Consider the following 23432-nt stretch of genomic DNA (forward strand, 5'->3'; position numbering starts at 1 on the left):
AAAATGTATACTATGCAAATACATTGTGGTTTACCGATTAAAATGATATGATAAGCATATCTTTATTAAAAGTTTGGTATAGTCATGTATTTCCACGAATGAAAGAATTGAAATGTTTAAGATTTAAGTAATGAAGTACGGTCACCAAAACCAAAACAATGCAAACGGAGGATCTAGTACAATAATTAATTCAATTTGCACATTAAAAACTAATATTTCCTATCCAGTGCATGATCAGTCATTCTGTTCACATTGACTATTCAGCCTTATTTTGATTCTTCAATTCTTAAAAAAAAATGTCAAACCGCTGTTATCTTGTCCCATTTCATCTGAAGTGGCTGACTGTTAAACCACTTAAAGTCAAGAGTCCTGGAGATGATTGGAACAAGGGCCACACCATCCAGTCACTTTAAGTCTCAATGGCTTCTACATGCTGGAAAAACCTATTACTTCAAGTGCTTTGGATTACACATTACAAGGTATACCTATGACTGCAAAGTAGATTGATAAGTAGACTTATCACTTCAAGAGGTTATCAGATAAGACTCTGGATTTCAATATCTATGGACAACTACTACAAATAAAAAACAGTCAAATGTTTTCCAGGCAGTATTTAGACAAATTTTGATGTTTAGCAGGCATTTTTTTTTTATCACCAACAATGTCCAAATTGATGCAAAAAAGAAAGTATTGCACACACAAGATGAGGCATATGCGTGGTATAGTATTCAATGTGCCACAATTGTCTTGTGTCACAGGTGGATGGAGGGGGAGAAGAGGAAGACAAAAAGGAGAAAAGTCACCAATAGGCTATCCAATGTCATATATCACCATCTATACTGCCTTTGCATTCCTTAATTTGACAAGAAGTAATCTTTAAAGTACAGTAATACAAATAAAACCAAAGTTTATATTTGTCTGAACAGTAGATCTAAATTTAATTGGATTGGATAAATCTCACAAATCTTACTGTACAATGTTTTGGACTAGTTTGATAGAAAATTTTCTATATGTGCTCAAAAAATATGAACATTAGAGATGAGTGAATCCAAGCTGACGCAGTAGAATTCGATCCGAATTTTAGAAAAAATTTGATTCGCAACAAATCTGAATTTCCTCGCGATTCGTGGCAACGAATCGCAATTTTTTCTAAAACGGCGGCTACGTGTGTGTGGACATGGGGCAAGGAACTCTGGGAAGGTGGGATGACCCATAATGCCATGCATGCAGCCAATCAGCAGCCAGCCAGCCCTGTGATGTCACGCCCCTTTAAATAGTTCACTGAACATCCTTCGAAATAATTAAGTTTAGTAAGGGCAGTGTTAATGCTGTGGGCATACAAAATATGTTAACAATTGTGTGCATACAACTTTGTGGTAACAGTTTAAGGAAGAACTTTTTTTCTTTTAGCATGACTTTTCCCCCTTGTGCACAAAGACAGCTCCATGAAGTCAAGGAGTTTGGTGAGAAACTCGAGAGGCCTGCACAGAGCCCTGACCTCAACCCCAATGAGCTTCCTTAGGATGAATGTGAACACTGACAGTAATCTTCAGATTCAGCCAGGTCTTATCTCATTCAACATAATTACCTGACATTTGATTTTTGGACTAATTTGGCACAGGTTTGTTATGGAATGAGTAGAGGTTGGTAAAGCTGTAAAGGTGGGCCGGCTCCATATTAATACAATTGGTTTTAGAATGAGTTTTACAAGTTCCTGCAAGCATGGCCATACAAGAAACATTCATACTCCCTCCACTCAACTTAGTAGAGCGTTTATAATACCAAAGCACAAAATTAACCAGGCTAACACAGGTATGAATTGTTAAGCACAAAAAGTATATCTAAACCTGGGAACACAATTCACATTTTCATTCATACATTTCTGCAATGGAAAAATACCTGGTGATCCATGAACCTAGTTGCCTTGTAACTTCCAATGTACTGAACAGAAACCCCATACAATGCAATCAGCTTTCCGAGATATGTTGAGTTACAAAATACTTCCTGGCCCATCCAATGGGAAAGAGCAGAATGTAGGCTGTTTGTAGTCCAAAATCAGTAGAGCACCTCAGGGTAACAACACTTCATTTTCAAAGATACAGTAAAATGAGCAAGCGTTTTCACCCTTAGGTTAGGGATTCTGTTACTGGCAGAAAAAATCCTGAATGATTCCAGAAAGTTCTGAAGAAATGAATGCAAACCCAGCATCTAAGAACAGGTAAGCTGTAACATATTACATTTTTGGTTTAGATTCAATTTAAGATTTGTTTATTCTTTATACTCTTTTTCAACCTTTTGAACTCTATTTGAATATTAATAGTTTTCTTTTATATTACCCCCCCAGGTGTCAATTCCTTTTGGTCACCAATGTTCTTTTTTTTCCCTAAAGGACCCTAAATTCATGAAGCAAGGGAATGAAGCATTCCCTGGTTTTGGTAGTGTGCTCTGTAGTTCTTTTTTGCAAGCTGCACACATCAAAAGTGCTATACTAACAATTACTTACAGACATTTAAAGGAAAGCTATATTGGTTGTGAGGCATGAACACAGGAGCCCAAACAGCCACTGACAGCTGTCAAATTTAGAGACTAGTCTAGACCTAAAGACCATAGTCCTTCACAACCATATAAGGCCACCTTAAAGGAGCCAAGGAACATTTTCGGAATTATTGCATTACAAATTTATGTAAGGAAGTGCAGATTTTATGAGCTATAGAAGAGCCTGGAGCCTCATTCAATTAAAATTCCTAAACTGGTTAAGGGTCACAAAAAAAGAGAAAGGGGCGTGCAGGCAGCCCAAAAACACTGGTTTAACATGCCAGTTTACCACCATATATGCATGTTATGCTGTAAGTTTTTTTTTTTCAAATAAAGGTTGCTGTTTAAAAACGGTCATAAACGTAAAATATAGCAAAACAAAGTTTCTGCAGAAGACCAAAATCCAGTTTCTCCATGTTTGAAACTCTGTTTTTTGTGTTTCTTCTGTCAACAGTTGTCTAGGAGGACAATGCCGGCTTGAAAAATGGTGAAGACTTCAGCTAAGAATTTGTAAAATGTTGCTAAAGGATTTTGAATGAGGCAGCATTATGTAGCTGGCTCGTAGGTGTTGAAGGAATACTCCAGTCAAAGTCGCCAGCTGATTATTTATGTGTGTGTGCATGCATGTCAGATTATATGATCTTGTTTTAAGTTTTTTGTGGGAATGGACAATACAATTTACAGATTGGCTGCACACACATGACGTGACCTTTCTGCCTTTATATGGTGGAAATTGGCTACTGGACAGAATTGCATCTTCGTAGTAAGTTAGTTTGTGGTCTGGAGTTTAAAGAAGACATATATGATATTCAAATTGGTAAGCTACTACTTTTTCATAACAATGATTATTTTTGGTTGTTACTTTGAACTTATTGTAAAAATGTGTGGATCAACTTCATCAACTTAATATTACTTCATAAAAGTAAGCATAAAAACGATGCCTCTAGGCACAGACAACTAATCTGAGCCAACATAAACCTTGGTGCACCAACCATAAGGGCTTTAATTGGTCACGTTTGGAACTTTTGTGTCTGCACCACTTTCTGCATCACTTTCTAGCAAGAAAGCTTGACAACCATTAAAAGTTGCCTACTTTATTATGAGAGGTTGGGAAGGTCATGCTAGATTGGGTTGAAGCTAAGTAAAGATTGCCCAGATATGGGTGACTTCATCGGTATACACAACATTAAATATTCAGTAGCTTGTGGGTACAATGTGATGGAAAATAAAATGCACATGAAAGATATAATTTTGGTCTTTTTCTTCCAAAAGCTAATACAAGTAAAAAAAAAAACCTTTACTACAGGTATTTTTTAATCTTAGTTTCTTGACGTGCTCTCAATTTTTAGCATTTCAATAAAGACTTGTCTTTTTTTTGTTTTTAAGAAAAAGAAATGTTATAATTAAATAATGAAAATAAGAATGTAAAAAATTTCTATTATGTTGTACCCCAAATATGATAATAAAGCTGTAGGCCTTGATAACCCATACAAAAGACCTTCCTCAATGAAGGGAAGGCATCAGTAATTTTGTAGTAGAGTTACTATGGACAGCTTGGAAATTGGCAGCTTCTAAACCTATACTCATTGTATAATAAATGTAAGTGTTTTACTCAATTTCAATAGTATATTAGGACAAAATCATATCCTCAACAGAATGTACCCATACCAAAGATAGCAGTGTTTCCTAACTAGGGTTCCTTCAGAGGTTGCTAGGGGTTCCTTGAGCAATGAGTCGGCTATCTGTAGGGGGTTGTAAAAGGACATGTGGTGCCAAATTCTGAAGATATGTGGCATCACGTACCTCAGGTTTAAGTGACACCAATGACCTTTTTGGCTATTTGTAAGGGAGACATTCTTCCCAATAGCCGGCAACGTAAGAGAAATTCTTCCCACTGATCCCCACACTAAAGTACTGTGAGCTGTGGATATTTTTCAACAAAGATGTGTCAATGGGCAAATGAAGTGTGCCTCTGGGTGCATTCTGCTTGCATTTAGGTTTGAGATTTTTCAGAGATCAATCAAAGTTTGCCAACAGAATCATTAGATCTGCAGTTGACCTCCTAAACTGCATCAAAGTGTAAAGCTGCTTTTGAAATCCAATTAACTTGTATAGTGAGAGAATTGTGCAAGAAATTACAATGTACCTAAATTCAGCAACAATGTTACCTCTACTCCAAAAAGGTGATTTTACCTGTCTATACATATATACATTTTTGAAAAAATCAGTTGCCAGGCCGTATGTTTTATCTAGAAAAGAAGTAAGGCAGAGCTGCATATCTTGTAGTTCAGATTGCTTGAATGAAACATAGTCATCAGAACAGTGACATGTCCATTTTGGGGCCAAATTCCAGTAATATAAACAAGGAGGATTCATGCTATTGGTTTCAAATGAACACTACAGCACCACCTGATGCTTGGACATAATAATGACAACTGAAACTCTATAGTCTATAGCACCTATTGTGCATCAAGCCTAAACACTAAAATAGCGCATGCTTTCTAGGAGGCTGATCATGCATTGCCAACAGTAGGTGGTACTCCTGACTGCTGACCATTTCAGACTCCATAAAGGGTAATGGTGACCACATTGGGGAGTTAGGCCAGGAGGCTGATCAGCCCAAAGCCCTTTCTGACTACCCAAAAGGGTAATGGTGTGTGTCAGGGAGATCTGCCAACTTGGCAAATTTTCCTGCAGGTGGGATTTTTTCTTGCTATCAGAAAAAGGGAAAGGCACACAAATACCACCATCTCATTCTTAAGTTTTACATACACTTTAGGGAAAAAGTAAACACTTCTAAGAAAAACAAAATAAAAATAGTTTCCTGTATAGTTTTATAGGATAAGGGTAATATCACTTCATGGAGTTGTATTATCAAAAAAAAAGAAAATGAGAGAAAAGAAAACTCATTAAAATTGTTAAAATAAGGATATTCAACAATGTACAGGTTTAAGGGGGCAAATTCCTGTAAATATGAGACATTGAGGCCCGCTGTTTACATTGCTGTAATCTCTCAAAACTAGTGAGAACTTTATGAATACAACTCACAGGAGAGGAGCCGCAGTTGACATCTCCCACAAAGGATTTCCTCCTTGTTTAATCTTCAAAGGCTTTGCAGCAGAAAAGAAAACAGCTTGCTCGAATCTTCATCCAGGTAGGTCTGCGATGCGCACACAATGGGCAGACTTTGGTTGTTGATTCAACTTTTGGTTTGAAGTCCTTGTTGCAGGTTTTGTTGAGGTGTGATGAACCAGAAAGGATCTTTTCTGTATTGAACAAGTTAAAAAAATGAAACTGAAGCTCATGATATTTACCGTCTTATGTAACTCTTTTAGTTAAACAGAAAGCAGCAAAAACAAAATTGTCTAGATAGCAGCTATGGAACAGGCAATCTTAAAAGCCAAGCCCATCCTAAGTATATTTTCCTTCTCGAAGTTAAATTTCTACTGGAATTTTAAGAAACAAAATTCAATATTCTTTACACAGCATCAATTATAAAAACATATTACATAATTCATTAAGAGGCATACATGAGACATCACTTAACAATTTTTTAATAGATTATATCGATATAGATGTTAACAAAAAATGTTTCATTTTTCGACACGTTTCGCAAGCATTGCTTCCTCATAGCTTTTTTACTATATGTATGATATTGTTTAATGCCTTAAAAGTCTAAAAAATCTGGAAAACAAACAATTACCACTGACCTCAAACATCATTTTGGCTATCGAGTTTTTCCATTGGCCAACAACTTAGAAAGCATTTTTCCCCAATGACCAGCACACCAATATACTGTGAGCTCTGGATATCGTTTTATTGTCAGGTGTTCCCAATGACTTGAAAGTTATTTTAGGAATTCCCTATGTTAAAGTGGTTGAGAAAGGCTATCATAGAGGGTTACAGATTATTAATTGGATTCACATTAATTCAATAAAAGCAATTAAAAGGTATTGGGCAATTCAAGAGAATTGTGATCAAGCCAGAGAAAATCGTACTGGGGGATTCAAAAATAAAATAGAGATTTACAAAACACATTCCATTTTAGCGCCTTCAAATTTCTCATCTAAAGGGGGTCATGCAGTTCATGGCCATGTTACTATTTTGGATAGAAGAGATGCCCCAAATGGAATATAGAGAGCTGGGGATGATTTTAACAGGGTATTACAAAAAATAATAACCTTCTCATCCTTGGGGTTTACTTAAAAAGCGGTGAATCTGAAATTGGCTGAAACATTCCCTGATGGAAAATCAATTACTGTCATGGCAACTCATGGATTTGGGAGATTCTCCACCATGGAATGTCGCTGCTTTTATAAATACACCTTTTGTATAAAATATGTTATTTAATACAATATATTGCTGGCCACAAATAGCAAGTGCTAATGTCCCTGGAGTGACCTAAACCCTAAATTACATGGACTTACATGGAAATACATGTCTACCAGGAACATTGCAGATTCACTACTTTTTGAGTTGCCTATTTAAAACAATTATATAGATCAGGAATTGTCTTACTGCAGATTTTCTAGCTTGTTTCCAGCCAGATAATATGTATGTATAAAACAGCCAGGCCGCTGGCATTTTAAAAGGTGCTGAACAATTCAGTTTCTGTATTCATCGCATGACAGGTTTCCTTTAACCGCTGTAGCCATTTTTTTTGAAAACTATATTTTGACTGTATTTCTTTATATCTGCTTGGATTATACCTTTAAAATCTAAAGAAAGGAGGTTATTTTAGAGCAGTTTCCTTGGCTTGGCATACAGACATATACTTTAACTCAGATATAAGTGTAGAAAATATATGTATACCCACGTACACACTCCAGGGAGCAAGAACAAAATGAATTGGTCTTTATGAACATGGCAATCTGGAGGCTCTCCTCGGATGCCCCATCTTGTAAGCTGTGCCAAGTCCCACATACATTTCCTCCCTTATCTCACCCCTTTTTTATTTAGCTCGGAGATGTTTTACAGAATGTCTGAATGTAATTGTTGCTTTTTTCGCTGGCTTGCTCTGCCAGAAAATCCTGTGAGTGCTTTTGCTAAGAATTCGAAGTGCAGGAAGATGGACGTTTTCTTCTTCAGAGCACTTTTGTTTTTAAAGAGCCCCAACACGGTTGCCCTAAGGGGTAGGAAATATACGGTGCTTATAAAAAGTGTTCACATCCAAGTTTTATTGTCATGGAGTGATTTTGTTTCGGTCACGGCTACAATAAGGCTACTTTTAAAGCAACAAATGTCATATTTACTAAACATTCACTGCAGGCAAATTAATCATTATATTTCAAAACAAATGCACTGTGCTGAATGTTTGGTGAATGTCATATTCACTGCTTTACATATGGTCCTCAAAACCGAACTCTGGTCATAACCTTCTACTTTCTTTCTGTATGTCTTGAAGTCGTTTTTAAAATTGCCTTGAACCTGCACCATAATTTTATTATTTGGATCTTTAATCACAGGAGCTGCAAGAGATCTATCCTCAGAATCTTAAGTCTCCATGTGTAGCCAGTGACCAATCAGAGGCCAGGGGGGGCAGTGCAAGGGAGCTGGGGCAAACCTAAAGTGTGCTCAATACCCCCTTTCCATTATGATGAGTGCCTCTCCCAGATAAGTCTTCACTAACCTTCAGTTCTCCTTTGCCACTGCTGACAGCACAAAAGATCACAATCCTTAGTTCCTATGTATTGTGCCTTTACTTTTGTAGACACTTCCTTACCAGATAAGGTACAACCCCAACATGACTCACAAAAGTGCTTTGTGACTCCAATACTTAATGTCCATATGAAATAAACACAGACTATGACAACAGGATAGCTCTCACATGCTGCGTCAGCACATTTGCATGCAGACCACCATAGCAACCCCCTACATGAAGTGAAGACTTAACTACTAACAGAAGAGAAAGCAAATAGATGAAAGGAGAGGGTACAGCACAGATAGTGGTTAGCACTTTGGCCTTTGCAGCACTAGGTCCCAGGTTTGAATCCTGGCCAGGACACTATCTGCATGGAGTTTGCAGGTTCTCCCCTTGTCTGCGTGGGTTTTTCCGGTTTCCTCCCATATTACAAAAACATGTAGTGAGGTTAATTGCCTTCCCCCTAAAAATTGACCTTTGACTACATTATTGACATATGACATAGGGACATTAGATTGTGAGCTCCTTTAAGGGACAGTTAGTGACATGACTATGGACATTGTACAGACCTGCGTAATATGATGGCGCTATATAAATACTGTGTAATAATAATAATAAAATCGGACGGATGATCCTTGTGGTTTACTAGGCTGAAGTAGATGTGGGTTTAAGACATCAGCTACAGCTTAATATGATTGTGGAATAGAAGATTTAATGTACAGGGAAAGGGGGTAATCACTTTCAGTACAAGAGAGGACTATCTACAAGTGTGCAAAAAAGAAAGGTAAGGCTGGAGTTCAGATTTCATATACTGTATGCTTATGTTCTATGAAAAAAAAATAGGGACTGTATCTCCAACCCTGGAGGATAGAAGGCAAGAAAGCCATACCCCCATGCCTAATTTTTATTATTAGTATAGCTACAAATGTAGGGTACCCAGAGGAAAGTCAGGTGCCCCTCCTGGTTTTCTCTCACTTTTTGTTCCTTTACTTCAATGACATAAAATTTAGGAAGATTATGCCAATGTTATGCCAAGAAGTCTACTTTCACTGTAGAGGTATTGAGGAAAGATACAAAGAAGCAAAGCAGGTAATTTCCATGTATGTCCCTTGCACTGGTTCATGCAACATCACAAATTACATAACCAAACAAAAGGCAAAACTTTAAAAAGCGTTCTAACATTCCTAGCCATCCCTGGAACCTTCCAGCACAGATCTTTCAATTTCAAAAATAGATTGAGCAAACTGTTTTGCACTTTTGGTAATATAGGACAATATTAACACACATTAGATATCTATAAAACTTCTGTAATAAGGTTAATTCCAGTTTGAACATATTGGTCTTTCTCTAAAACCAGGACTTCAGAAAAGATTTTATGCTCAATAATAATTACCACAATCTGTTATTTTACAAGAGCTAATTAATGTATTACTCTTAGTTGGGATAAGACCATGGGGTATGACACACTGGGGTCAACTCTCTAAAAATCTGCCCCAGCAGGCCAAAACAACCAATCATTTTTCTAGTCAGAAGCTTTCAACAATAGGTCAGAATAGTTAAAAAATAACTTTTTGTTTTTCCTGCTCATCGTGGATAATACTTTGATAAATCAGCATGGTGTATTCTCCGATCGCTGATGTTATGGAGCAGTACGCTCATGAAGAAGTTATTTTTAGCTTCACTCTTGGAATGGTTTTTACGTTGGGGCTTGGGCCATAACTGATAACTAATGAGCCAAGCTCTACAGTGTTGTGATTGTATGTTTTACTATAGCGAATTTCCAGACAGTGATCGTTTTTATGGAGCGAAAATGCAAATCATCCACAGATGTTGTAAACAGACTTTCAAAGATCTCTCTTTAGACGCTGCCTCTTACACGGTTATACAACATCGAGATTTACATGGGCTGGAAAGCAGATTTACTGCCGTGTCGGTGTATATTTTTATTTCAGCCCAATAAAAGTGGTGGAGGGCTCACACTGATTTGGATGCAGTTTCGGTTATTTTCTTTCTTTTTCTCATACCGATCCATCTACATGGAGTCTGTTAAATTATGTTACATCAGAACACTCTCTTTGGCGATTACCACAAGGGGACTGAGGAGTTCTGGAGGCCATACCATAACTTTTATGTTGTCTCCTTGATTTATCTGTGTATTTAGGAACTGGAGAAAACAACAAACACTAAGAAGGAAAGAACAGGGCAAAGAAAGGCGAGGACAACTAATCTGAAAAATCATAAAATGTTATGTCTATGGGCAGGCACCTTTTTGCAAATGGAAGGGATAGTTAAGCAACCTGCAGCCGTTGTACATTCTATTACAGTTGACAGTGGAGTCAGATTGTGCCTGTGAATCAGACTGGCAATCAGAGAATTGTGCATATATTTGCCTATGAGGTCCAAACCAAAGAAAAATGTGAATGAAAAGAATTTGAATATTAAGACTTCCTCCCTGTGCACTTTTTTTTTCAAAGAAGTGAAAGACATATTTCTTGTAATAATGAATATAAAATACTGTAATAAATATTCACATACCTAACCAAAGTGTTGATCATGCTAAATTTTTCTGTGGCTAAAATAAAAAACATTTAAACAAAGTTCAATAGCTCAAGTTTGAAGTCTAATTAAAACTTTATCAGAACTGCAATGCTGCCAGTCAAAAGAGTATTAAGGTGGCCCTATGGCTACGTAAACATGCTAGATTTTTCACAATCATGAAAGATCATTTCCAACGACAAATGACTGAAAGATGCATGAACAAGCGCTGTACATAAACCCCGCAACGGTTTTCTCCCTTCACTCCCATTGCGGTCATTCGTCTTCTGTTCACGGATCCTCCAGAACGGATCCATGAATGACATCGGACGGCCTCTGTACATATGTCAGATTCTTATCTGTGCCCTGTGGGTGAATTTTTAGATATTTTTTGGTAACAGCCTAAAAGCCTACCGAAGTAAAAGAATAGATAATGTGTCAACTATAGGAGGAATGGGAAGTTACTTTTTATTACAAAGGTATAGATTACACATAGAAAGAAATGAGTCAGAACTGTGACTCATCCCCATCCTTGCCAGCTTTGTTCAGAGGAGTTCTACAAATTTTCCATTACAGACTAAACTCTATTCACACCAATGTGGTGTGACGCAAGAGCTTTTTTGAGTGTTATGTCACGGGTCAATATATGTAAAAGCATCCTATTCATTTAAATGAGCTGCCAACACATTGTTATTATACAGTATTTATATAGGGGTTATATCTGGGGGTTCTGGTAGATTATAGACTTAATAACAGCATGCAATGCCAAGCTGCAATATCTAAAGCTAGTAAAGTACTTTCTTGTAATAAAAGAATAGAGTGCAGAGATGGAGACATAATCCTGCCCCTGTACAAAGCATTGGTCAGACCACATCTGGAATATAAAGTCCAATTTTGGGCACCAGTTCACAAAAAGGACATTGTGGAACTGGAGAGAGTGCAGAGAAGGCAACTAAACTAATATTATTATTATTATTATTAAACAGGATTTATAGAGGTGCCAACATATTATGCAGCACTGTACATTAAATAGGGATTGCAAATGACAGACTAATACAGACAGTGATACAGGAGGAGAGGACCCTGCCCCGAAGAGCTTACAATCTAGTAGGTGGGGGAATTTCACACAATTTCAATAGGATGGGAGATATGTAGTGGTGGTTTCAAATGGCAGAAGAAGACGGATAGGCAAGTTTGAAAAAATGGGTTTTGAGGGCTCTTTTAAATGAGCAGAAAGTAGGAGCAAGCCGAATAGGATGAGGAAGACCATTCCAGAGAGTTGGAGCAGCTCTAGAGAAGTCTTGTATCCCTGCGTGTGATGAAGTTATGAGTGAGGAAGTCATTAGTAGGTCATTGGAGGAGCGGAGAGAGCGGCAAGGGGAGTATTTTTTAACCAGGTCAGAAATGTAAGTGGGACAATAACTGTGGAGGGATTTGAAGGCAAAGCACAGGAGCCTAAATTTGATTCTAAGGTGAAATGGAAGCCAATGAGGAGAACTACAAAGAGATGTAGCGGAAGAGGAATGGAGGGAAGGATGGAAGGATGGAGTTATAGAGTAGCTCAGCTATGAGGAGAGATTAGCTGAACTGAATCTATTCTCCCTTGAGAAGAGATGTATAGGGGGGATATGATCACCCTGTATAAATATATAAACGGTCCATATAGAGAACTCTCTTCCCAATTATTCACTTTGAGATCATAACAGAGCACAAGGGGGCGCTCTTTGCATCTGGAGAAAAAGAAGTTTAGGCTCCAGATAAGGAAGGGATTCTTTACTGTAAGGTCTGTGAAAATGTGGAATCGGCACCCCCATGAAGTAGTTTCAGCAAGTTCCAAGGATTACTTTAAGAAAAAACTGGATGCTTTTCTAAAAGCACTGATTATAACTGGGGATTAAAGCTTTAAAGTAAAGATAACAGAGACTGTTGATCCAGGGAACATCCCATTGCCTCATGGAATCAGGAAGGATTTTTTTCCCCTGTTGAGACAAATTGCACCAGTTTATATCAGATGTGTTTATTACTCTGGTGGTTGAACTTGATGGACTTATGTCTCTTTTTCAACCTGACTTACTATGTAACTATAAAAAGATTGAAGAGTTTTGTTATACTTTTCTGGAGTTCCTTTTAAACACACAAACTGTAAATTTTATTTCAAGCACAATAAATCCTGCAGCACCTTACTATACAGAACACTCCCATAAGTCTTTGTTCAGAAATATTCAATGTGCACTACAGCCATACAAATACACAGAAACCAGACTTGTTTAGGAGGATCCAATCAACCTGCCAGTATGTTTCTAAATTGAGACAGGAAACTCAATCAGGATTATGTAGCATACTTCCTGGAGAGTTGCTAGTGTAAGTTTCTGGGACTAAATACATCAACTAAGATTACAGTCACTTTGCATGTCCTATAAGGTTTTATTAGCACCTTGTAGTGCCCAAAAAGAGCTCTAAGCGGTCACATGGGGTGGACTTCAAGGCCCCATTTCATTGTTGCTATAGGTGTAAAACTTTCAAGGCCCCAAACATTCTGTTGGTTTGTCATGTCAACAAAAAAAAGGTAGCCAAAACTTGACAACCCAATTACCCTATGTAAAGCAGTTACCATAACAAAAACATAGCATAAGTTTTATTTCCAAGGACATTGCACCATGTATTGACTTTTCCGACAGGGATTGCTTTTGTTCAATGTAGCCCTACCCAACTTTTCTTTGACATTTTCAGAAAATCCTTCTACACAGTGCTCCGCTGCATTTTGTGAAGTCTTCAAGCAGGCCAATGGGCGTTCATTGATAACATATGAGACCGTCCCCATATTCAGCGGGAAACAGACAGGCAAGGCTGGGATGGACCAGGCCCAACATTTCAGACTTGCTGTTACTCTACTAGACTACCCTCTGCAAAATCAACCTTGAATATTTATCCTCCCTACCTAAACCACACCACCAGTGACTGGGTAAAGCAGACAAACATACATTCAATCAGAACTTGCTGTTCCCCCATCTGTTGGCATATCTCAACAGAAGCAGGGAGAGCCATGAAATCATAGAGACCTATAGAAAGCATATTGACTGGCCAATAACAGGATTGCTTGGCAAAGCAAATACAGTGATAGACGAGGGACATTTCTTGCCACTTAAAAACCCCATGCAAACATAGGAATAACATACAAATTCCATGCCTATCGTGTCTCTTGCAGAAACTTAAACCCATGACCCAATGTAAAAAAAGGCAAAACACCAATCATTGCACTTCTATGTTGAAATAATTCATTCTGTCAGAGTAGAGATCAACTAAATTGGACATTTTAGGTAATAAATAGATCTTTGTGCACTGCTGTGTGTTCTACATCAATTTATCAATGAAAATGATCTGAAAGCTGATTGAACCATGTACAAACCATATACTTAGAATGTCACATAAATCTAACAGGATATGTATAATGTTATTGGCCTGAATACTTTTAGTTAATTGAGGATGAATTTATGAAACAGGTAGTGCGCGGTGGAGAAAAATAGCACCCCCTGCGACCCTGCCCAATGGGGTTAATGGTAGAATGCTTTTATCAATATTGTTTACTGTTCCTTTTTTTTTTTTAACTTAGATGACAATGCATGGGAATCAGCTAGACCTATTACTAGATAAGAAAGAATTGTGCACCAACAGCCCTGATTTATGTAGAACAAAGTAGAGTATGGATGGACTGATAAAACGCTTTTCTTTGCCAGCAGTTGAGATGCAACTTGATAAAATATCATCTCAGGCTGCACCCATCTGGAGGACTGAATATTATCATTAATAATACAGCAAATTTTTTTAGCACAAACATATTTTGCAGCGCTTTACAAAATCCATAGTCACGTCACTTAAGCTGCGTACACACTTCCAATTTTTATCGTTGGAAATGAACGACGAACGAACGACGAACGATCGATTGGGCAAAAATCGTTCGTAAAAAAAGTAACCAACGACGCCGACGAACGAGGATAGTCATTGGAAATGAACGACCAGACCGGCGGATCGGATTGGACGACGATCGTTGACCATCTATCGTGTGTACGGTCGTTCATTGATCGTCCATGGTCTGAGCATGCGCGGTGAACGAACGTTCGCTCACTTCCTGTGGTGCACGTCACTTCCTGTATCGTTCAAACGATCGCATCTAACGTGTGTACAATATCTGCGAACGATCGTGTCGTTATCTGTATGTACAGGATCGGTGCTATACGATCGTTCACAGATATCGTGCAGGATCGTTCGTCGTTCGTTTACCAACGATAATAATTGGAAGTGTGTACGTAGCTTAACTTTCCCTCAAAGGGGCTCACAATCTGTCTCCCATAATTGTATATTAATTACACAGTCTAAGGCCAATTTTGGGGGGAAGCCAAATAGGATGTTAGAGGAAACCAGACTGCCCAAAGGAAACCCACGCAAACAGATACAAACCCCTTGCAGATATTGCCCTGATCAGGATTCAAACTTGGGACCAGAGTGCTGAACTCTGAGCCAGCCTTGCTACCCAATCAAGGTACATATGTGTACCCTGAATATTTATTAGTTTTGGGTAATCTATAGAAGGCTTTATACCATTTCCAGTTTATTTTTGCTCGCTATGTACCATTGGAATAATTTTGTTTCATTTTCCATCCAAGATACACAAGATTTTCCAGATTGACAGTTCTCCCCATTGGAAGGTTTGCCCTCACCTCTTATTGTGAGAACAACTCTGAAATTATCAATTTCCCCATATGGTCTTCTTCCATGACAATGGTCATCAGATAAAATAGTGGGGTAAGTATCCCCAATGAGGACAAAACAGCAATAAAAACCTAAAGATTTTTTTTTCTTCTGCGCTCTCTTTACCATCTTAACAAAAAAATACTTACATAAACTTTTCTATAGAAAAACTATTTTAATTACCTTTGCATTTCGCAAAACAAGTCTATTTCTCTCCTTAACCATCTTAACAAAAAAATACTTACATAAACTTTTCTATAGAAAAACTATTTTAATTACCTTTGCATTTCGCAAAACAAGTCTATTTCTCTCCTCTTCAATATGGTAACATCTACACCTGTAGATTGGATTGTTCAGAAAGCAGTTGGGTTGGAATGGAAGGTAAGTATTGTAGTTTATACTGCTTGTAAGCTGCCGATCAGTTTACTAAAAATGAATTTACTTTGCCTAGTTAGGGGCATATGCACTAAACAAACCCCAGGCTAAAGTACAACAAATCATCCAATTTCTTTATTTGGATCCACCGAATGGCACATTCGTAATGTACTGAACCAACAAGGAATTTTGTTCGCTTCACAACATTTTTTTAGCAGGCTCTGTCTAAATACTAAAAAATCCTTTTTTAACAAACCTAAACAGACCTTCACAGATCTCCTTGGGTTTGCACAAGCCAGACACTATAAGCTATTTCATATTTACAAGCCTACGGTGCAGGTAAAATTTTACCAACATCATAAATTTATCGGCAAGACATATTTCTATAGCACTCGCTTACTCTGCTAAGGTTATCGTCTTCTAGATTTGTGGTCCTTGCCAAGGTGGCATTTGATAGATTAATGGCTTGCACTAAAACCTTGCATTTTTTCTTCACTCATTTTTGTTTATGTCTAAGATTTTGTTTTTCACGGCAAAGGCAATAAAATGTCTGCTGATATCATGAACCTGCCAATCAGCGAATATAACAGCAGCGAAAAGACCAGTATCTACACGCTTGGGTTGACGAGGCGGCAAATCTTCAACAAATCTATATATAAAATAGTTTATGCGTCTTACTAAAATGTTAAAAAGTCGAGGAAAGTTTATAGAAGTACAAGCAACGTCAGCGAGTCAAAGAGCGTGAAGTACAATTTGTGCCGATTTTGTACTACGATGAGTAATACAAACAAGATCTTATATATTTGTGCTATGTCATAAAGGTGGTTTTCACTTTTTTGGTTTTCCTGATTGGACGCAAACTGATCAGTAGGTTCAACGTTGTGTCTTCAAAAGCAGTTCCAAGACTGTGAAGTGGTTATGGCTACTTAGTATTTGTTGATGCAAACATAAGGCATTTCCAAGGCATCCCCAAATCATAAATCAAATCTCATGGAAAGGTTTTCTGTATTTTTAAAAGCCAAAGCAAACCTCTAAGATAGCCATGATGCTGTTAGTAAAGTTAGAGGTCCTTAGGACTGATGTTGCCTCATTTGCAATACAAACCTAGATGGGGGTTCCATCCACTCATTCCAGCTACTACATGCATTAATCTTCAAACAGTATGGTCTTAGATGAGAAATCTTTTAGAAACACGGAAAATGCCTTTTCTAAATATGTAAATTCTAGTTGTGTGGATATCTTGACAACCCCCTGACAACATCAATGCTTTGAGCCATTACCACAGAACAAATAAGCTGAATATGACCTTTTCAATGGCTGAACTCAATAAAAAGAATGCTCATTGCCTGGATATGAACTTGATTTTTTGGTGTCAGTAATATCAGTCCTACACCTGAAATGAGGTTGCAACTATGGCACGACTTGAGCTGCAATTAGTTGAACATATAAACTGCATACTCAATATGGGTCAGTAAACCAGATAGTACTGTAGGCTGAAAACCAAAAAACAATCCAACAAGCAGATATATTTTTTAGATTCAGGTTAGAAATAACATGCATCTTGCAGTATAGGTTCTCGATACCATCAGAATGACAGCCAAGAAATTAGTATTTTCAGAAAGGTGTCAGTAATGGCTGCTTTTCTTCGTCCCTAAGACCTCATTCACACCAGTTTTAAAGTGTATAAGAGCAGTGTGTACAGCAAGCTTTTCCAAGTCATTGACAAAGCTTTTGACAAGCTTTGAGAAGCTTTGTTGTAGCCTTTAAAGAAACAATCAGTTTACAGTGTATTATCTTTCTAAAGCTTGTCCCCTGCTAGCAACAAAAGGATCCTTGCTCGGTTTGTGGATGCGGGTTTTATTGCAAATGTCAGACGCCCTCTGCTGAGTTACAACTAGACCCATTCAATCAGCAAAACTCACGCTACTTGGTGATTGGAGAGTCCCGACTCAGCAAGGGGCATGTGGGACCATTGTAGAGAGATCACTGCTTTCCTTCACAAAGCACAGGTCCCAGTCTCTGGCAGGACACAAGGCTTTTTTTTTCAGGCTGTGAAGGATATCTAAAGTTAAACTGTAAGACTTTTTGTAAAACTGTTTTCTTTAACTGAAATGTACATTGCACTTGGAATGTATTGAAACTGAAAATTGAGGTAAGCTTTAAACAAGCTGCAGGTGGATGTTCAGTAAGTTTTAGATTAGTGACAGCCAGCACTCCTATAAAGATCTAACACTAAAAACTAGAAACTTTGCCACCAGTTTAAAAATTGCAGGAAAAAAAGAACAGAATAGTCAAATATTTTAAATGGCTATTTGCAGTGGTTTTCCTTTTAATAAATTATTTTTGTATTCACTTGCAATGTGTTTTAAAATGTAATAAAATATTTGGTTACTTCAAAAAAATTTTGCACAATATAGCCTTTGTTTTCTGCAATTCTTTGTGGGCCTATTAATTTATGTAGTACCCAAGGAAAAAGTAGAGGATGCTATACAGCAGGGTTTCTCAACCTTTTTTACATGGGATTACTCCTGGAAAAAATGTTCATGTCTTTGGAGAACCCCTTCTATAATTACTATATCCACAGCTCACAGTACGTTGCTGGTCATTGAGAAGAATGTCGCCCTTACAGATAACCAAAAAGGTCATTGGTGTGAATTAAGACCCACAAATTTCTCATTGCTCAATGGACACCAAGCAACTTCTTTAGGATCCCTGGTTGAGAAACACTGATATAGAGTGTAACAAGAGTGACAGCTCCAAGTCTACTGAAGCTTCTGACATCACATTCAAAATGATGGTGTCCCGTAACAGCCTCAGGACTTTTGGGTGTCTACACAAGGCAAGGCTTTTACAGGTAATGAACATTCCTAAACTATATTAAAATGCACATGTATGGTCTGGCAACAAGGTTTAACAATACCACATCAAAGCTGGAGTTTCTTATGGCGATTGTAGCATTGCTTGTAAATAAACATCCTGACTATAGCGGGTAGGAGTTTGGATACCTTTTTGCTTGTAGCTGATAGCTTTCTAGTAAAAGTGATTTGGACTTAGGAAAAACCACCAGATCACTTCTGCATGTGCTAAAATGGTAAAGCCATGTGTCCTGGGTTTATCTCTTCTTCCTAGGTACCCAGGATGCCCTTGGTGATTGACAGAAGGAAGAGTGATGGAAGAACAGCATTGATCTGCTTTTGATCTAGACATATTTGGTATCTGTTTACTTACTTAAGCAACCTTTAATATTATACCAAAAATGTGATTATGTTGTGTTTAATGAAATTAGTTGGATTTGTGTTTTGTAGTTTTAATTAGAGATGTAAGCACAGAACCCAAGGGCAGCCAAAGACACAAAGTGATGCAGGATCACTGGCAGCAGGTTAGAGAATAACATTGGCAGCACCCCAAAGCAATTACCAAAGACCCCCATGGCTGATAAATGAATGGACACTTTTTGGGGGGATAGAGTAATATAGGGTTATGCTGCATACACTCAACTATTGATGCTGAAAACAAGACTTTCCCCTTTTTATCTGGTATAGGAGACGAGGCTTTCCCCTTTCTATCTGGAATAACAGACAAGGCTTTCCCCTTTCTATCTGGAATAACAGACAAGGCTTTCCCCTTTCTATCTAGTATACCAGACGAGGCTTTTCCCTTTCTATATGACATCCAAAGCTGTTACCAGCAATGAAGGACACAGATAGTTAAAAAAAGACCTTTTCCACACAACACATATAAACATATATACAGCCAGATATTTACACAACAGAACCATAAATAATCACATTTACCAAAAAAAGTTCCAATAACAATCCACCTTTACTTACTTACACTAGCAAAGAAACAGTATGAGTGTTATTTAATTACCTGCATAGATATTCATAAAATATGACTTGGCAATTCCTGAGAATGTCGTCATACATATCCACCAGACACAAGCATGATCATACAAACCATTAGACTTGATGTTTTACATTTCTAACATTATCATAATATAAATCATGCTTTTTGCATTCCAAACAATAAATGAAAAATGCAGATATGAATCCTTCATTATACATTTAGTAAAGGTCAGTTTAGCCCAGGCTTTTTTGTCTGATTGCAGATGGAATGGTTTAAGCCAAATGTTGTACTTTCCCACCAACTATGGCCAAGGTAGGGATTAGACCATACACCTTGCTCACAACCGCTGCATTGAATGCCAAGATGACTGCACACTTTGACAGGGTGTTCATTGTGCTTTGCGGAGTTAGCCAATTATTCTCTAAAGATATATTTAAAAAAAGATAAAACATAAATGTTTTCTGAAATTGAACATGCATATACACCTGCCTACTGGTATAGGCTAGGGCTCCACAAGACCTCAGCAGGTACCCGGTAGTTAGCAACAGATCCTAACACTACCTTCCCCAGCATTCATTCTTCCAATCTAGGGATCAGCTAATTGCTGAATTTAGTGCCATACTTCAGGGTTACTGTAGACTTTTTATTTAGGACTAATAGGCAAACTAATGTTTAAAAAGACACGGAGAGCTGGGCACTGCCATAGGGATATGTACTAATACAATCATTTACATATTTTATTATAAAAATTAGAATGTGAGGCTCCCCATAATTTTAAAAGGTTTTTTGACAGATTTCCTGGACTAAGGTAACAGCACAGGAAACCATTACCATTGTACCATTATCACATGGGATCTGTCACTAAGAGATGGAAGTAAAAAGGATTCACATATTGATGATTCCTGAGCCATCATTGAAGATAGACTTACATTCAGTTCTGGGGACATAAATACACTTTCTTTTTAAAATTCTGTAAGTATGAGATTTCTTATTTAAAAGTTTCCCAACAAATTTCTGCATCCTGTTTGGGGTACTGGGTAGGCCAAAGGGGACTTGGAGGAGGAAGAGGAGGGTGCAGGTTTGCTGCCCTTTATTTTTACTACTCATCCAGGCTGCATGCCTTGAAAAGGGTTTGGTTGGAATATTCAGTGGGATTCCACACCAGGGTTTCTTTCCTCTCTCAAACATTCCCTAGTGGGAATTAATTACTGCCATTGAAACACATGGACCTGGAAGATTCCCACCCAGGAATGGTAGATTCCCTGTTTTATAAATAGTCCTATGGGTTCTAGTTGTAAACGGAGAATCAGTCATTCCCTGGTATGAGGTCAATGATAGTAATTGATTCCCACCGGGGAATGTTTGAGAGAATGTCAGATTCCCTGTTTTATAATTATAACCCATAAGACTTTATTTAAAAAACAGGGAATCTGACATTCCCTCATGGGAATATTCTAGGTCTCCAAATCTGAACACTAAATATCCTACGACTATGAATATAACATTATATAGCGACAAATTGGTAAAATTATCCAAACTGAGAAAGGCTGTCGTATGGCTGTAACTAATTCATCTCTGTCATCTCATTCATTCAATGCTGCAACACATTAAACAAAACATCATGAATGACATTACCCTATAATAAATTGGCAGCATGTTACTTCAACACATAAAATAGGCATTTAAAGGAGAACTATACCTACCTAAGCTGCAATGATGAGACATTGGTCCCACTGCCCATTTCATTATTGTGCATACAGTTATAGTAAAAGCTAAAAAATCTGTTGCAGACTTTGAAAATCACAAACAAACACATATACTTTCCTAAAATGCAGGCAAGCTGGTATACTTTGATTTACATTGCCTAATAAACATGCTATATTATATTCTTATCCCTCCAATTGTGTGCTACTTCCCCCACATCTTAGATTGTAAGCTCTTCGGGGCAGGGTCCCCTCCTCCTGTGTCACTGTCTGTATCTGTCTGTCATTTGCAACCCCTATTTAATGTACAACGCTGCATAATATGTTGGCGCTATATAAATCCTGTTTGATAAATTTTAAAAATGTTTACTGTCTGTGCATTCTTTGCCCCTTTACCTTATGCACATTATTGGATTTTAAGGACTTTTGTAAATTCAGTTCATAGAACACAAGACATGAGTCCTTAAGCTACATACACACTTCCAATTATTATCGTTGGAAAACGAACGATGAACGTTCATGCACGATATATACGAACGATCGTATAGCACCGATCCTGCACATAGAGTTAACGACACGATCGTTCGTAGATATTGTACCCACAATAGATACGATCGTTTAAGCGATAGAGGAACTATGTGCACGACAGGAAAGTGAACGGACGTTCGTTCATCACGCATGCTCAGCCCATGGACGATCAACGAACGACCGTACACACGAACGATGTTCAACGATCGTCGTCCAATCCGATCCGCCGGTCCGGTCGTTCGTTTCCAGCGACTTTCCTCGTTCGTCGGCGTCGTTGGTTACTTTTTTACGAACGATTTTTTGCCCAATCGATCGTTCGTCGTTCGATTGGAACGATAAAAATTGGAAGTGTGTACGCACCTTTAGAACACTGCTAGCTATGAGCTTTGATGAGATAAATACTGAGGAGAACTGAAAAGCCATTTGAGAGTAAAACAAAGGAATTTCAAAGATAAAATGATTACACAATATCAATAGTTTAGTGCTAATCTATGTAAAGAAATAACAGCCAACCTTTACATGTGTGAATTATAAATTCTAAAACATAAAAACAGCAACAAACACAGTGCAATAACGCATGCAGCTCAGTAAGCTCACCCTATAAAATAAAAAAAAATGTATGCGTTTTAAATAAAAGTCTAAATGTCAGCACAGGGAATCTTTTTATCTCTTTCTTCTCAAACCAACACAACTCTGTTTTATGCTGCAGTATATGAGAATGTAAATAGGAATGTCATTGGTTTTTATAGGTACAAATGTTATTTAAACACCAGCAGAAAACATAACTACTCTCCTTATTCTTCAGATTTATCCACTAAAGAAAACTTACAGATTTTATGTACTCACCATTTTCCCTCTCATAACAGTTCTTGTTTCTTCTAATCAGTAAGCAACAACTGCTCCAAATTCTTCCTGCAGAACAGACAGGTTGAGTCACATGACTGAAGGCAGGTGTAGCTCATTACCTGGCTGTGTCCAGTATCAGAACAGGTGCACAAATATGCATGTTACCCTGTGAGTCCTAATACGTAGGTGAAGGCTACAAAAGGTAGCACAACCTGTCCAAAGGTACTGTGATTTCTATGCAGAGGAGAGGAGCTCAAAAAAGAAAAAAAAAAAAAAGATCCTAGGCCATATATAATGCAAATATTTTGTTGGGTTTAAAAAACTGTAAAAAAAATACTGTGCCAAATATGAGCATGGTAATGTAATTTTAAATATTTTTAATACTTTATGAAAAAAAAAAGAAAGAAAAAACTAGGGGATCTTGAAATAGAGGTTCTTGTATAGGACCTATACTGCTATGCAGCTTGTGCACCTAGGTTGTCAGTCTTTAACATATGGTCTTGGTGGAATCTACAAGTGGCTGTGCTAACACTATTGCTCAGGTACGATCAGACATAAGAAGGTGCAAACTATGCTGCTGAATGAGGGCCCCGGACCCTATTCAGCCAACAAGGGCCCCAAGTCAGTTTGGCGGGGGGATGCACTGTTTGCTTGGTAATGCATATCTGACTGTGGAG

The 23432-nt window shown here is 37.8% G+C and overlaps 1 long non-coding RNA gene across 1 annotated transcript in view; it reads right to left on the reverse strand.

The window, feature by feature from the left end:
- Positions 1-22878, reverse strand: part of LOC140325476 (uncharacterized) — a 62400-nt gene extending 39522 nt beyond the window's left edge. Inside the window, exons 1-2 of the long non-coding RNA XR_011919685.1 lie at positions 22756-22878; positions 5584-5801 (exon numbers count right to left, since the gene is read on the reverse strand). This is a non-coding gene — a long non-coding RNA (uncharacterized lncRNA). The remainder of the gene's footprint in view (positions 1-5583; positions 5802-22755) is intronic.
- Positions 22879-23432: the final 554 nt, after the last annotated feature.

Source organism: Pyxicephalus adspersus, chromosome 3 (genome assembly GCF_032062135.1).
Source record: "Pyxicephalus adspersus chromosome 3, UCB_Pads_2.0, whole genome shotgun sequence".
Classification (NCBI taxonomy): Eukaryota; Metazoa; Chordata; class Amphibia; order Anura; family Pyxicephalidae; genus Pyxicephalus; species Pyxicephalus adspersus.